Source organism: Cardiocondyla obscurior, linkage group LG22 (assembly GCF_019399895.1).
Source record: "Cardiocondyla obscurior isolate alpha-2009 linkage group LG22, Cobs3.1, whole genome shotgun sequence".
NCBI classification, from domain to species: Eukaryota; Metazoa; Arthropoda; class Insecta; order Hymenoptera; family Formicidae; genus Cardiocondyla; species Cardiocondyla obscurior.
The window spans coordinates 1,666,281-1,683,044 of record NC_091885.1 but is presented as its reverse complement, the minus strand read 5'-3'; positions in this window follow the sequence as shown (position 1 = coordinate 1,683,044).

Here is a 16,764-nt window from a genome sequence, read left to right as displayed (position 1 = left end):
GAAAGAAGAGACCGATGAGCTTGACGAGAGTCAGCCCTTCCATCCCGCCGTATCATCGTAACCGGCCGTCCGGATTTTTTCCTCTCATCGTTGTCAGACATCGGGATTTCGATAAAGTGCCGACGAGAGAGAGAGACCGGCCCAACGGAACGGAACAAACGGCGGAAACGGCGCTTTCTTGACCCCGCGGCCACGATATAATTCCGTGAACAGGACGAGGAGGATATAACGAAGAAACAATCGCGGTGCAAAATGCGACAGTACCGCCCATTGACGCGTACGAGCAGCTGGGTGTTGGAAAGAGCCGCCGTTTATACACTTTATCTATTTTAATTTCGTCACGTATGTATATTCGATTTACCAGAAGGCGGTCGTTCTTTAACATCGAACGACTTCCGGATGTCAATTCCGAGAATCGACGCCTATCTTAATGCGAGCACATCCGCATTCTCTCTTTCTCTCTCTCTCTTTCTACATACTTTCGCGAGATTAAATAAAACAATATTTAATAGAGAAGTACCCGCGAGACGATTCGCGATGATAAAATTTTTACAAACGTACGCCAATCCATTCATTACAGATTTTTCTTAATTCTGCGCACCCCGGCTGAATAAAGGAAATGTTTCCTTCCTGCGGAAATTACAATCTCGATTGGGTGCGATGACATTTCGTATACAATAAATAAATATTTGAGCGAGCGCGATAGCGCGATATCGATAAAATTTTTTGACAGTTCGAGCATTCAGCGTCCCGCGGAATAAAGAGCTGTAAACCCCTCTACAGCTGTTCCAGACTGCGCCAGGTTTTTATCGGCCAGTTATATATCCTCCTTGCTATCTATCCATTCATCGAAATCTCGCCTCGCGTGTGCCATTGTGATCGCGGCGGAGTCCCGAGAGTCAGTCGCGGAGCTTCGCCGATACGTTTCCGACGAAAAATTCATCGCGAGATCAAGACGAGATCAGAGTTCTTTAAATTACGATTAAAAAAAAAAAAAAAAAAAAAAGCGTATCGTTATTTAGGAAGCAAAAATATCTTGTTGACGTAAATAGAATCGGATTAATACAAAGAAGCTTTATTACTTCGGAACGTGATTTACTTAATGAATTAATATATCGTTTGCGCGTCTCGTGGCTTCTATTCGAGATATCTTCCAGGCAAGATTTACGTGATCGCGATGAGACTTGCGTCTCGAGATTCAGTATATTCTTATATGTGTGCACGGACACACATATATATCTAATAGATAAGAAAGGATCGAAGAGAGCTTATCGGCCGACACAACGATAGCTCTAATTAGCGTGGCAATTAGACCGTTTTAAGAATCGTTAAATAGCCGTGATAAGTTTCGTCCGCTCATTCGCGCTGAAATTATTAATTAAATTCGTCAGGAAAAAAAATAAAAATAAAATAAAAAATAAAGAGGAAGAGAGTGAGGGAGAAAAAAGAGAGGCGAGAGAAATTGGCGACGCGGGTAAATTTCCGGTCGCTGAAAACGACACCTCGTCGCTTTCCGTTATTCTTCCGCAAGCACGGAGGAGCCAGGCGAAGTCGCGGTTCGTCCGGCAATCTAATCGATCACCCCTTTCGGTACACACCGTGAGGACTCGACCACGTGTGAAACTAGACGAGGCCGCATACCCATAGACGAAAAGCTGGCTTCACCGACGGCGCGCGGTCGACAGCAAGTTAAACACGAGTAGCGGTTTATCGTGGCGTTACCATGGTAATTACGCGGTAGATACCGATAAACCATGCACCTAGGTACATAATAGGGCGCCGATACAAGCTTATCAATAAGTGCCGAAGGGGGTTCGCGCGTCCAGGAATTTTAACCTTTCGCCGGGCGGCATGCAGTTCTTTAGATAATGCACCGTCGACCCTTAAGCGCGACTGGGAGCAACGGAATATATTAATGTTTTTTTTTTTTTTTTTTGCATTACGTTTATATTCGCCACATGAGTCGTTAATTTATTTTTCAATTATCCACGGAGCTCGAGAAATCGTGACGCTACCGCGACGTTGATCGACGTCGTGTCTCGTCGACCTCCCGGAAACTTGCGCTGCCATTTCGGCGAAGTTTCGGTATCGTGCCTTCGTCCCTTAGCGGCCGATATCGCCCTCCTTCTTTCACGACGCCCGTCCAAGCGCGGCACGTCTTAATTGCCAGCGGCGAGTGAAGATAATTGGCATTTGGCAGCGAGTGATCCGCGATACGCTCATGCCGGCCGATGGCGGCGCGGCGCGGTAGCTTCTTCTCGGAAAGAAGTTTGTTTGTACGTTTTATAGGTCTTGAGTTTACCGCAGGCTCTTCTGAGATCCGCGGCCGCGTCGTCGTCTACTTCGCCCAACGTCGATGGAAGATACGACGGGAGACGGCCGTCTGAAAGACAGGGAGCTTCCTCCGCTTCTTCAACCTCCTCGCCCTTTAGTTTCTCTCCCTCGAATAATTTTTTTTTCTTTTTATATCCATTTTTCTGCGCCGGCAGTTTTCTTACTGACGCCGATGATGCATTAACGTAATTACGCTTGCGTCCCGTGCGCGAGATAAGAGAAACACCGCCGAAAGCCCGTGCTTCTTTCAACTCAAAACTCGAGATCGCGTCGAGTATTTTAATATCTCTTAATTTTTTTCTTTTTTATTAATATTCCCGGTTCGTATTCACTTTCGATTCTCCGTTCGCGACTTTCACGAGGAGATATCGGACTCGCTTGGTTATCGCTCTCTAAAGAAAGGCCGAAACTCCCGATGAAGAGATTCCGCCGATTCCGGACCGAAAGCCGTACACCGCGGTGGACGGGCAGGAAAAAACGATTAACGCCGCGACGTCACCTAAGGTGGAGGGATAAGAGGAAGAAGTGAGAGGAGAGCCCGAGGCCTTCTGCACTGTCTCAAGCACTCTCCTCGTGAGTGACTCTCGACTGGTATGGCTGACAAAGAGCGAGTATCCACCACTATATCGAGGTACTAGAACCACCATGTGCACGGGGGCCGTACCCGTGAAACGCCGCTCGGCGAGGCTCGCGTTATATGAATATTCGCGTTATCGTCGGTGGCCTTTCAACATTCCGGCGGGAGTCGCCGGAGAAGCTGCGTCCGGAGGATCGGTGCTCGACGCGATGACACCGAAGTGCCTTGGCGAAGTAAACCGCGGGAAAAGGGACTGGGTAACGCGCCAACGACGGATGACGGAATAAATTTATAAGAGAAGACATTAACAATCAATCCGCGAAGCGTTACCTTATTGCCGAACCCCGGCGGTAGAGACGTCAAATATATTCTCGAGACGTTTATGTACCAAGGATTTTAACCCTTTTCTTTCCTCTCTCTTACTCCCTTTCTCCTTCCTCCCCCTCGATTTCTTCTTTATTTCTCAACGGGCGTCTTCGACGAACCGTAGAACCGTGACACGCAGCGAGAGTACGTCTCCATTTCTCGGGCCCCGATTTTTAAGAAGCTTTTGAAATTCGATACGTGATACCGACACGTGGCCCACCGATTCGTCTCGTGTACGAGTGTTGTAATCGAGTCCTAGCACGCCAATCCGTTATAGTTTGTGTATCGTGAGGCATAACTCGCCGATAATAGACGTATATACAAGACGAAAAAAAAACTGAATAAAAAATAATACAGATTAAACGTTAAAAGGCAAATTTTTTTTTTCTTTTTTTTTAACTTAAGCAACGACATAAAAGAAATCGAAGAGAGTGAAATCACGCTCGAAGATTAAAACCCTCGGTGTCCTACAAGCTGCAATCGCTACTTAACAAAATGGATACAGAAATCTATCAATTTCTAACCCTTTTTTTTTTTCTTTTTATTTTATTTTATTTTTTTTTAAATCATGGACCGATAAACGCAAATATTTCTTCGCGTGTGTGGATGCGAACGAGAAGAGGGAATTTCTATCGGAAGTCACGATGAAAAATTGCCGCGATAACGGTCGAACACAATAAACCGGCTCCCCTCTCAGGTCGCTCAGTGCCGACTGAGACTAATTGCGGCTCCGATTACAATGTCCTCGGCTATTATTATAATTTATAACTCGGTATTGTTGTTGCGCGATCGCGTTATCGGCGATGTGACGCGCGCATGCCTTCGCATCGGAGCCAACGAACGAGGAACCCGGTCGAAGAATCGACGGAGCCTGTTGGCCGACGTTTTATGACCCAGATCCTTCTCTGAAATTTATAGGGGCAGGACACCCCGGGTCGTTTTGCCGGTGAAAAGTCAAGTGGCAATAATCGAAAAAAGATTATCAGCGCAGTTTAAAAATTAGATCGTAAAATATAAGAACCCGAGCACACTCGTCGCGGACAAATTGTATTAAATTACCACATAAACGATTTCGTAATTAAGATTTAAATTAGATAGGCGATCGACGTTGCTCGAACATTTAATCGCGCCTCGCTGCCGCCGACGCGATTCATTGTCGCACTGTCATAGAAAGCGAGATAGAGTTCATTAAAAGAGACTACGCGGTGCAATTAATGATTAAATAACTTGTAACTTTTGCAGTTAAAATAACATCCGCAATATAAATCGTCACGTTTGCAGTTAAATAATATAACGTGGCAGTATTATAAACAATGTTTATGCCGGAGTATCGACGGCTTTAACGACAATCCGCGCTGGTGATTGACCGCTTTGTGGGCCTCACGCAAGTTACCCTACCGCGATAACGAGATTCGACGGGAATTGGAGTGGAAACCGATCATGCGGAGCCTGCCTGAGATTTTCGGTGCGACCGTGGCGAATTGGCACGGTTGCATAACCGGGTTCACGTGGCCGGTTAAAGAGTTCCGATGCGTTATCAGCGCGGTCGACACGAAGAAGGTAGAGATCGGGTCTCCGTCGAGTTCAACGCGGATGCGCGACCTCGTCAAAGGTTTTTATCGTTGTCTCATACGCGAGTTTTCCCTGGTTTCCTTGCTCTTTGCAATATGGCAAAAAAAAGAAAGAGAAAAAAAAAGAAAAAAAAAAGAAAACGGGGAATTATCACCGTCGCATTGTCTGCAAGAGCGATAGAGAGGTCTTTCGGGGTCATGTTGCAAGAGCACGATGCCGGGACGCAGCTTTGCTCGAACGCGACAATTCTTACGTACAGCACAGTGGGCTCATTTATTTATTTGAATATTACTACGGGAAATCCAGCCCCGTGTCTTTATCGCCGGTGATAAGTCCAAAAGAACCGACTCCCTCGTCGTCTCGATTACCTACTTTTTGTCAAGGCGAGTGAAATTTTTCATCGACGACGTTTCGGTCCTATCACTATCTTTCTTCAGGCTTCCCGGCGGTCAGAAAATGAAACTACCGTCGTACCGAGGCAGCATTCGCGTCTTCCGCGTTCACTCGCGAATTCCGTCGGCCGTCGTAATAAATTTATTACCCGCCTCGGCCACCCGCCGCGGACCGTGGTCCTCGAAGACTCGCCGGGAGGACGAAGGCGAGAGCGTAGCCTCAAGACGCGACTTTTTGCCGTGCACACATGTGGTCGGCTAGCGGCGATTCGGACGCGATAAAAGCTCGAGGTCCGAGATGATGACGGCCGAGAAAGAGAGACGGGAAAGAGACGAGGAGGAAAGAGGAGAGACGGAGAAAGAGAGCCCGGCTGGACCTCGCCGTTCGCCAACTTGAGCGAATCGCATGTGCGATGGTGCGCACATCCGCGAGCTCGGACAGAGAGGAAGAGCGAGGAAGAGAGAAAACGAGAAAGAAAGACCCCCGTGCGTACGCGTGCGTGTGCCGTGCATTATGCACGTGCATCGCTCACTGGTCAGCGATGGCGGACCAGCCGCAGCCAGCAAAAACCGCTCTCTCTTACGCCCAGTGTGAGAATAAGCATGGTTATCGATTACGCGCGACGGAGAGCGCGATGCGACTCATTAACCCCCTTCGAGGTCCCTACGAGGGATGGACTTTAACGTTTTTGCCACTTTTTTTTCTTAATTAAAACTTCGTCAAAACGAATTCGATTTAAGTCTGGATTTTTAATCGCACCCACGGTTTCAAATTAATAGACGTTTCAGTTGGTTTTGAGGGATGAATATAAAATGAGAAAAATTTGAGGGAAAAACCAAGTGGTTGGAACATTACGTTTAAAATTCACGGTGCATTGTATTAACGTCTCTTCGCACTTGCGAGTGTTCCCGGCTGTCAAAGTAACGTTCCTCGGCTACGACCGTGCGAAGGAGCGAGCCACAAGTGGTTTGGCTCTTGTAAGAAAAGGGGATTTACGAGTTCCTCGAGAAAATCGTATCGGGTAGTTTTTACGATCGCGCTCGAAATTTTCACGCGACAACGACGACGGCGACAATGATCGTAAAAGTCCAGCCTTCACCGCTTTGTTGTAAATAGTCGAAACGATAGGACCGAAATTCGACGAGTGCGGTTTCGGAAAAGTATCCACGGCGCCATCTAAAATTATTCACCCTTCGACGCGAAATATTAAATTTTTTTCTTTTTTTTTTAGAAAGGCTTCGCTTTTTTTCTAACGCAATCAAAAAAAAAAAAATCTAGGGCTTCTCAGTTACGCAAGATTAGAGAATATTCCCTGGACCGTCACGTTTACGATAGCGAATCGTGGTCCCGGTGGCACGCTCCGGGTCGCGAGCGGTCGTAAAACAGCGAGGCCTTGTTTCGTCTAATAGCTCAAAACATCGTCGCCAGGGTTAGCCAATGAAAGAGTCCCACCACCTTGCCTTACCCGCGTCTTCCTCTCCTCTCCGTCGCTCTCGTCGTCTCGTCTGCTCCATCGCCGATAAATTTCCTGTGCGCGCTTGTCAAAACGTTGGTGGGACCATAAATTACGCCCGGTCCCGAACCGGAGCGGGTTATTAACGCGCGACCAACATTTCGCGGCCACCAACGACCCTCGCAATGACGTTACCTCTCCGTAACGCTAGGTCACCGACGGCGAAACACAAACGGTGCACCGTATATCACCCCTGGCTTCTCCAATTTGCCAGGTAATTTTTACGAGGCCGCCGCCACACGTGGCTTCCTTTTTTTTTACTAGGAAATCACAACAAACCGTTTACCGTCGCGAAAACGAGAACCTTAATTGTACTGAAATTAACGTAAATATTCAATTTGATAAATTAAATATAATTTGATAAAGCGGACGGTCTCTCGCGATTTTGACGTCGCGACCTCTCCGCGTTCCTTCGGTCAAGCGGTACATAGATAACGGAAGCTCCGTATTTATATTAAATTTAAGAAAAAAAGTATATTATAATACACCGACGTTCGATCGCATTATCGCTCGAGCGGGTCGTACTTACTAATTAAAAGCCTAACGAAGAATCCATCGGGAACGGAGAAAAATTCGAAAGGTGGGGTGCGCGTTCTCGGGGAATGCGAAGGATGCGCCCTACGTTCGGAGAAGCCGAATTTGTCCGGCCTCGAGGACCTAGGCAGAGCGTGAGGACCCTGGCAAGCGGGGTTCTTCAGGCTCGAGGACACTCCTCGTGCCGTTTCCTCGAGCTGTCACGCCGGCGTGACGCGAGCGTTGGGAAGGGTTTCTACCAAAGTGCCGGTGTGTGATACGTCGAAGATCCCGCGTACTCGTTCGCCTCTCGTTGCCGCGGGATAAAGAAAGAGAGAGGAGCCCCTGCCGGTGCACGGACACCGGTATAGAGTTTCCTGCCGCTCGCGTCCGGCTGCTTTCCGTCAAAAAGACCCCGCGATACCGCGCCTACGAGACTTTTTCTACCGAGTTTCGGCCCGTTTGACACTCGATAGCGCCAGCCCGGCCTATTAGCTCGCGTATTAGAGGATCTACGCAACGCGTACGTACCACCCGTTCACTCACATGTGCCCTACGCGCACCCACATGCGTGGCATGCAGAGATGGGAATGACGTGGGCAACACGGACACGTGGTGCGTGCGCGCGAGATGCGAGGCATTCTCCTTCTACCCTCCTCTCCTCCTTCACCCCCTCCTCTCCCTCCCCCGTCTATTCCGCGCCTCTTCTTCTCATGACTTCGAGGAGTCGTTTCTTGCCGCCGTCCATCCGTCAGATACGATCTTTCCCGTTTGATAAATCACTACCGGAAATTCCGACAAAAACGTGCATCGCTCCCCTCTCTCCCTTCCTTCGCGCTCTAAATGTTTAATTGGTGAGCACCGGTTTAATACGTTCTTTTCCCTCGCGAGGGTAAACGCAAATTTTTTTATCAGTGCGACGTTTCCTACCTCGCTCTGATATTTATATTTATTTATTGTACATTAATATTATTCGGTGATACAAGAGTCCATAAAAATTATAAATTACATGTATACAAAGTGTCTTAAAATTAACGTAATAATATTCTTATTATCTAAGGACTTGATAAACCCGCGGGAGGCACGGCCTCGGTATTGTAGATTATCAGAATTTCCATTCTGTTCATTAAAAATATATTTTATACCTTTTATGTGATAATCGTAATCTTCATTTATTTCTTTTTGCATTTCTCTGATTTACTCAATTAATCGTTATCACGTTAATTTTTTTTTCTTTTCTTTTCTTTCTCTTTTTTTTTCCCGTATATATTCTGTGCAATTTAAACTGCGCTATTTCTAATCGCGAGCTTATTACGCCATCTTTATCTTAGCTATTTAGCATTAATGCTACTGCTTAGCTGGCGGCTCGTTCTGTTGACACCTGAACAAAATCAGCTTTCACAATGATCTCAGAATTTTATCTATCTGTCAGTTCATTGTGAAAACCAGTTTCGTCTTAACGTCGGGCGACGGTTCCGATTTTCATCGTGGCTCAATAGCGCCCCGTCCGATGAAAACTAAGCGCTCTAGAAAAAAAAAGAGAGTCGTCACTAGTCGACATTACTGAAAAACTCGCTAAATATTAGCCTTATCAATCCTAATTAACTTGGCCGAACAAAATTTATTTATCCAGGCAGGTTTCCTTTTTAACGTTCCGCAGCTCGTCGAGCATTCTTTTTCCACGCCGTCAGCGATCCCTGAAAATAGAAGGAGACAGATTAGTACCGACGAAACTGTTGAACGAGAGAAAGAAGGGTGGGTGTCGCGCCCTCTTCTTCCCTCCCTTCCTGCCACCGCTCGCGGCTTTCACTTCTGCGGATTTTTTTCAAACGGCCCGAACACCGTACCAGAAACGAGACCGTGACCGTTCGTTACCGAGCCTCAAATTTCTATGAACGTCCTAAAATAACAGGCAGACGTGTGCCAGACGTCGTCGAAAATTGTAATTTCGAGAATCGGCCACCCCCGCGCGCCGACCGTCGTACCTTCCTCGTTCCTTTTTTGTGTTGTTTCGCGCTGTCTCTTAAAGCGGAATAGCATACGGAAGATACATTTGCTTAGGGATCCCACTCGAGGCTCTCGTAACAAATGTTTCTCCCGTAAATAACCATATATATATCTTTTGACTTGATCGCGTGCGGCTCTCGAACACGGAAGCACGTCGATTCGGGACGGCGTCGAGATAACGAACAATAATTAAGTAAAATTAATAATTATTCATAAATGTACCAACAGAGAGAATTAGATTCGGAAGGCGTAAAAGGCAGGGAACGCGCTTGGAGAGGCTTTGAAGTAAAGGAGGCCTGGAGTGGAAGGGCATCAGGCTGAAAGAAAAAAAAAAGATGGTAAAGAAAAGTACAAAGGTCCACAATTATCGGATGTAAAATTGAATCGTAATGCGTCTTTACTTACGTAACACAACGATGCCGAGTCGTTTCGCAAAATCGTGGACTCTTGTTACTTTGGGAAGTGAAATTCACGGGAGATCGGGAGAGTGTTGAGAGGCCGCGGAGCGATAGGTCGCCGGACAGGTCAGACACACCAGATGGACCGACCAAGGCGGCGCAGAGATACACGATGACCCCGTGGAATGCGCGGAACGATGATCGGTGATATTTAAACCCTCATCGATCCTTAATCGACGGATCTACTTGGGAGGTTTTCATCGTACCAGCGGGGAATGTTATACACTGATTTTAAAACTGACGCTTAATATTCCCGCGCGCGCCGCTCGACGCGGATGAATAAACGTTTCTTACATAAACGCATTATTATCGCATGCACGTTAATTCTTTTAGATACTCGCGCGATGCGGCTCGCGTGCAACACCTGCGCGGTTTTTTTTTTCTCTCCTTTTTTTTCCTTCCTTCTTTTTTTTTTTTTTAACGCGGTAAATTTCCTTTATTCCAAACTCGTAACTTTGTCGCGGAAAAATGCAACGTTATATAACGATCGCAATCTTTGTTGAGAGAGAATATGATAATAATGGGAATTTTATTATCGGAATTGACATGCTTGTGATCGCTTTAATAAATTTAGCGAAGCGAAGCGATGGAATAAACGCGAATTCTACTTCGATACGTCGCGTCTTCTGATGTCCGTCTACTGAAGGGTCCATCGCGGAATATACGTTATTTTGCACGTGTGTTATCGGTCGGCTGATAAGCGAGTCGGTTACACGGAGCCCTGATAAAGATACCGCGACCTCGCGACCCGGTGGCCGGACCGTATTCCGTGGAAGAACGAAGCGAGGAAGAGCAGCGCGCGAAGATTCGGTCCCTTCTCGTTGCCTTCGGAACCAAGTACCGTACAAGGAGAGTCTCGCAACTGTTCGCACGTGCCCAAGCGATCCGCGTCGAAGGGAATGGCGATCGTCTCGCAAAATAATCAAAATATATAATAAAATTATTTGACGTCCAGCGTTGGACCACTGAATAATTTACAAAATCTTATCTGGAATGAAATAAATTTTATCTCGAACGAAAATTTGACGTGAGGCCTCGCTTGAACGATATTTAATGTCTTACGTTTCGTATTTCTGGTGGATAACGTATTTAAAAAAAAAAAAAAAAAGAGCGCGAGAGAGGACGCAATCGTAACGCCGATATCTCGCAATGGCGTGCACCGCTGATCGGCTCCGCTCGCTGATTACGCCCGCTCGTCTTCGGCCCTTCTGAGAAGCGGATCGCCGCTTTTTATCTAATTAACGCGCTCGGATCGGCAGCGGCGGTTAGTTATTCGAAGGTCCGCTGACGATCGTAAAGTTTAACGAGCGGAGGGATCGCCGGAACGTCGCTCCGCGAAATTGTTATTATCGAGATAGCACATGTTATTACGAGTGACGTTGCCCGATGACAACGCGCTAAAGAAAAAGCGTGAAAGACCGTTGACAATTTCTCAACTACCCATCGAATCGCCAAGTCGGGAAAGATAATTATTTTTTTAATTAATATTCCCTCGTCACTTTTCCGAAAGCACTGTCCGTCAACGAGATGCATAAATTATTATGTTCCCGATTAATTAATATCGTTATAAAGTATGCGCATGAAATCGAACGAGCGCTCGTTTTATTTTGCGAATTAAAGTCTGATGACAATAAGAAATATTAACGATATATAATTAATAACTTTGATTAATGTTAAAATCGAAAGAATTAAATTCAAAATCGTACATTTATTCTTTTTATAAATGTTTTAATTTTACTTAATTTATTATTAAAATCGTCGTGAATAATTCGTTGTGAATAACGTTGAAATGCTAATTGATTAAAAAATTATCGCGGATTTAATAGAGATTCCTGCAACTGTTGATAATATTAGACCGGCACGGTAACGTTATCTGAAGTTAGTAATATGTACCGAAGGAGAACAGCTTTACCGATTTTGAAGTAACGTGAGATCTACACATCCATTCACTGCAGAAGAGTTTTCTACGTTACCGATTTAATATTTTGCATTATCCAACGAGTATGAAACATCTGGGGGAGGGCAAGAGGTGTGAGGAGGAAACAAGCACACTAAGTTACTACGCAAAATTCAACCAGCAACCTTTCGTAACTCAACTAAAAACATATAACAATTTTTTCGCGCCTAATAAAATATCTGGACACATTTTCAAAACGTACCCTGTCAAATTTTTAATTAAAGACAAACGTTACATCGCGAGATGCCTTTCTACTCTAGAATACTTTCTCTATTTTATTTTTTACATTTTCCCGGACGTAGAAATTCGAAAGGCAACGGCGAAATGTAAATTCTGGCTCGTCGGAACCTCGTGGCGGAATCGTCGTTGCCGAAAACAATAGCGTGAGATTGATATCACCGCGTCCGCATCATCGAAGACCCGGGCGGGAGAAAGGGAGGGTTTCGCCGAAACTCATACCGGTTTTTAATCTCCGCGACTGTCTTGCGCGCGAAAGAGCGTAGTAAACGGAAGAGGCGTAAAAGCCATTCAAGTCCGGCGCGGACGAGTCATTGATAGAGGCGACGAAGCGAGGTCAGCTATTTGTACGCGTGACAGATCCCTCCAGAGAATCTCGCGCATGGACGAGAGCGGTGGGCTCATGCTCTCGTGCATACGCGAGCTCACGCAATGCGTCAGGGCCCTGCGGGTGTGTACATGCGTGCGTGACACGTCCGCGTCGCCGTTTGCGTGCGCGGATCGATTCCGGACCACCGATAGCAACCGAAAAAAAAATCTCGCAGAAAAGAAAAAAAAAAAAAAGAAAAGAAATCAGAAGATTATCCAGACCTCGTTAGAACCCGATCATTATTCGTTCGATATCGCTTCCTTCTTGTTTCTTTCATTCTCCCTCTCTCTCTCCGCTACAGGCAACTTCGCATGAACGTTTGCACAGCTGCTGAACCGCATCGATAACTAGAAAGATTCGTTGGTTGTCTAGTTCGTGTAGCGTGTGCGCGCTTGTAACTGCACTACTTTCCTGCCTGGATAAACGCGGAGACGGTTAAAATCGTTCTCGCAAACGCGGTTTTCGTACGTTTCTTGAATTTTATTTTTTATTACGTTGGAAAAAATACCATTTGCAAATGTTTGACTCGTCATTAATAATTATCAGATTAAAAAAAAATTAAAATTATTATTAATATACCAATGTCCGTGGAGTAATAATTAATTAGAATTAATAACGTGACTTAATAACAGAGTGTGCGAAAAATTATCAATTTATAACCATAAAGAAAAGAAAAAAAAATAAGAAAAAATGAGAAAAAAAAATCACGCAGTGATTTAGTATTTTAGTCGTATCGCGTCGCCCACAAATTACATCTTCTGATCTTTCCCTCTCGCAAGACAGGTGGGTGCCACGGAAGATAATGCGTATAAATGGTGGGAAATTTTTTTTACCCAGCTCTCTTTTTACCGGGACCGGACACGCACGGGGCGAGGCGAAGATCGATATTTGAGCGTTAAGATCTCGTGAATGTGACACGTCTCGAGATCGATTTGCATACAATGGAGGCGAGCGGGGCATTCAATATGGTTCGGAGGAATATCTCGCGCGGCAAAGGCATGCGCGCGGGTAACGAGCGATTAAAGAAACATTAACGCGTTACAAAACCAACGTTGAGAAAAATGTTGGCGGCGACGGCGGCAGCGCGATGCGTTGATGTCATCGCCGAGTCACGATCGTGAATGCCGATTAAACGAATGCCGCGGGAGTATCGCGTACGACCGGGAGGGACCCTAACGCGGCTAACAGAGGAAGAGGAAGAGGGACCAGATGTTTTCTAAGCGAGCCCGGCGAAGAAGAGCGCTCTGACAAGGCTACCGCTCTTCTCCGGAACTCCTTCTCCCGCGGGAAATCGAGGCGCGGCGGAACAAGTGCCAGGCATTAGTAGACCCGTCCTTTTTATCCGCGGACCTCCGGCATAAACTGAAAATCCCGAGCTCTTTACTTATGTAAAATCGTGCTTTTTAGAGACCGGTGACGGGTCGATCGGGCTACTTTCGCCCGACGGAATCACCGATATCGGCCGGTATCGAATAACGATATGTAACGAGTAAAGTTATCGGTATTATATCAAGTATTTCGCCCCCCCCCCGACCTTTTCATAATTCATTCAATTATTGCGAAACGATGTCGTTGCGGGGAAGTCGACGGTTACCCGCGGGGGCGTTATGGAGAAGGGCTTACTCCTCGATTGACGTAATTCGCTCTAAACTAACTTGCGATCGATAGAAACGCTGCACGAAGGCCGCGACGTCGAACCACAACCGACGACCTACGCCCTAAAACTATCCCGCACGAGAAACAGGCCGAAGGAAATTGTTTTTCTTTTTTTTTCTTTTGTCTTTTAATTAACTAAAACGCACCCGCGATGACGACCGCGGCCTGCGATCGAGAAACGATGCCGCTCGCGGGTCTCCTTTTTATCCGAAGCGGACGTCCCTAAGTTTTCGATTTTGAACCGCCTTCGATTATCGCCCAGCCGCATATCACGCTTCATCTTATTTCATTTCGCCGAGAGTCTCGAAACTCCCGGGATTATGATATCTTAACTTCGGCAATCTGAAACTTCCAAGTCTTCTTTTTACGCTTCTCCTCGCAACTCGGATGCTCGGAGTTTCGGCCGGGAACACGAACGCTTTTAATGCTTCCATCTCGATCCTCCTTTTTGGTTATACACGACCGACCGCCGTGTATTAAATAAGAATAGGAAAACGTAATAACCCGCCGCGATTTTACGATCCGGGTGCGATGCGACTACCGTCCGCGGTATTCGGGGATGCCCTCGTTAACGCACTGTCACGTGCAATATGTAAAGGTCGCCACGCGAGGCTGCCAAACTTTTCCGGGACGTGGTCTCAACAACGTTTCCGCCGAGTTAAAGTGCCTACTTTCGTAAAACTTTCGAAAGACACGCGAGGCATGCATGTTACTTATTTACATATTGCAAATTACGAAGATTGCGATGCGCGAGCGTTATTTTTACACTTTGACGTTTCTATTAAATTTTATGAACCGTCTCTCTTTCATTTATTTATTTTATTTTATTTTTTTAATTATTTTATTCTATTATTTCGTAATTTATTAATTTTTCCTAGTCGGTTTCATTTCCCGTGCGGTCTGATTTTTTTATAGAATCGAAACAAAAAGAACTGCTCGAATATGCAACGCGTTACGACAAATGTATGCAACCCCGCGACACTCGCGCGACGCGTCATCGTTCTATTCTCGGCCCGGCTAATTGTACTAATTAAGAAGATCGCGACTCCGGAATAACTCGACGGGTTTATATTTGTCTGGCGATACCACCGCGTCGGTCGCTGCTATTTTTTCGCGATCCCGACCGTTTTAGAACCGACATTGAATCTCATTTAATCCTTGCGGAGACTCGTTAATAATTTACTAATGGCAAAGTCGAAAAGAGACGTTCCAATTATTTGACCGTAATATCACATCCTTTGATCTTTGAAAGAAATCTTTAAGTTTCTGAGTGGGGCGATTTTCTTTTTTTTTCTTTCCCCCTCGAGTATGAGACCTGATTACCAACGGGGGAGCTAGTGTGAAGAAAAGAAATCGCAGACGAAGCACGAACAACGGGGTGTCTACAGAGGAAGCGACTGATGAAACGAGTGCAAGGAGAAAGAGAAAGAAGGAGAAAGAAAGAAAGAAAAAAAAAAGAGAAACCCGTAGGAGATCATCACTGTGAGAGGTGTGAAGTATGCCGTTCGAAAGAGAAAGAGGAATCGTGAGTGGACGAAGAAAGAAGTCCGAAAGGAATGGGAAGGGCCCGCGCGAGCGCGAGCTCACCGCGATAAAGTGGAAATAATTCGGAGATAGGTACGTTGACACGAGAACGAGGACGGGTCCTTCGCTCGTCGAATATCGGGGGAGTTTCGCGAAGCGCGAGAAGCGCGGGGGATGTCTTCATCGCGAGGGCCCTCTTGAAGTGCCCCGGATCCGGTTGACGTCGGGAGCGGGCGGCCGAAGTAAAATGACGAAGAGGAGATAGAGAAGGTAAAGGGAGATACGAGGGGGCGGGGGGAGGAGAGCCAGGAGATCAAGAAGGACTCTCTTCCCCGTCCTTCTTCCTTTCACCCCGCGGAAGGGAAGGAGCACGGAGTCCGGAGCGGAGGAGGAACGAGGGCCGAGGAGGAAAAGAAGAAGAAAGAGGAGATGGACGAACACCTATACAAGGATCTACACGGCCAGTGGGAATGGAATGCAGGTACAAGTCTAGTCCCCGACTTCACTCTTGCCTCCTCGCCTCCTGACCAGGCCAGCTTCCCCACCCCTCCCCTCCTCCTCCCCCCTCGTCCTTCCTTCCGTCCCTCGCTCTCCTCTTTCTTCCCGTTCTCCATCCAGACACTTCTTCTTCTACGCTTCTCTTCGGCATCCACCGCCGACCGCGATGCTGCTTCACCGAATCATCGCCGCGCTCGCGTGTATGCGTTTTACCTCTCTACCGGGGCTCTTCACCATTTACTACCACACTACCGTGCCTGTTCGACTACCACTATGCGCCGCTACCGCTCTGCTCTACTACTATTATTACCACCACTGCTTTCGACTGCCGTTGCAGCTACCGCCGCCGCCGCTGCAGCTATTACTACGTGTTCACGATCTCGTTACTATTTGCGGACGTTCTCTCTTCATTCTATTATTGACTCCAATTAACCTCGATTACTACGTTTCAATTTGGATAATGTAGCCGTAATGAGTTTATTGTAGCACGGTGCGCTATAATTTTCCTCAACAATCCAAATATTGAATCGTAAGGATCCTTCAAGCCCTTGGGTCGGGACACGTAAAGAGCACGAGGGACCGGGCAGCGGGAATCCGAATTTCAAACTCGCGAAACTAAACTCGGGAACTAAGTAGAATAAAAGTGAGGACGAAGAGAATTAGGTTGAAGTATTTATTCCGTTTATTATCACGCGAGTCCTGTAGCTCAAAAACTGTTCGCTTAATAAAAATAGAAGTGAGGCGCGACGTAAATCGGAGGGGGAGGAGGCGCCTATGCTGAACGTCGCG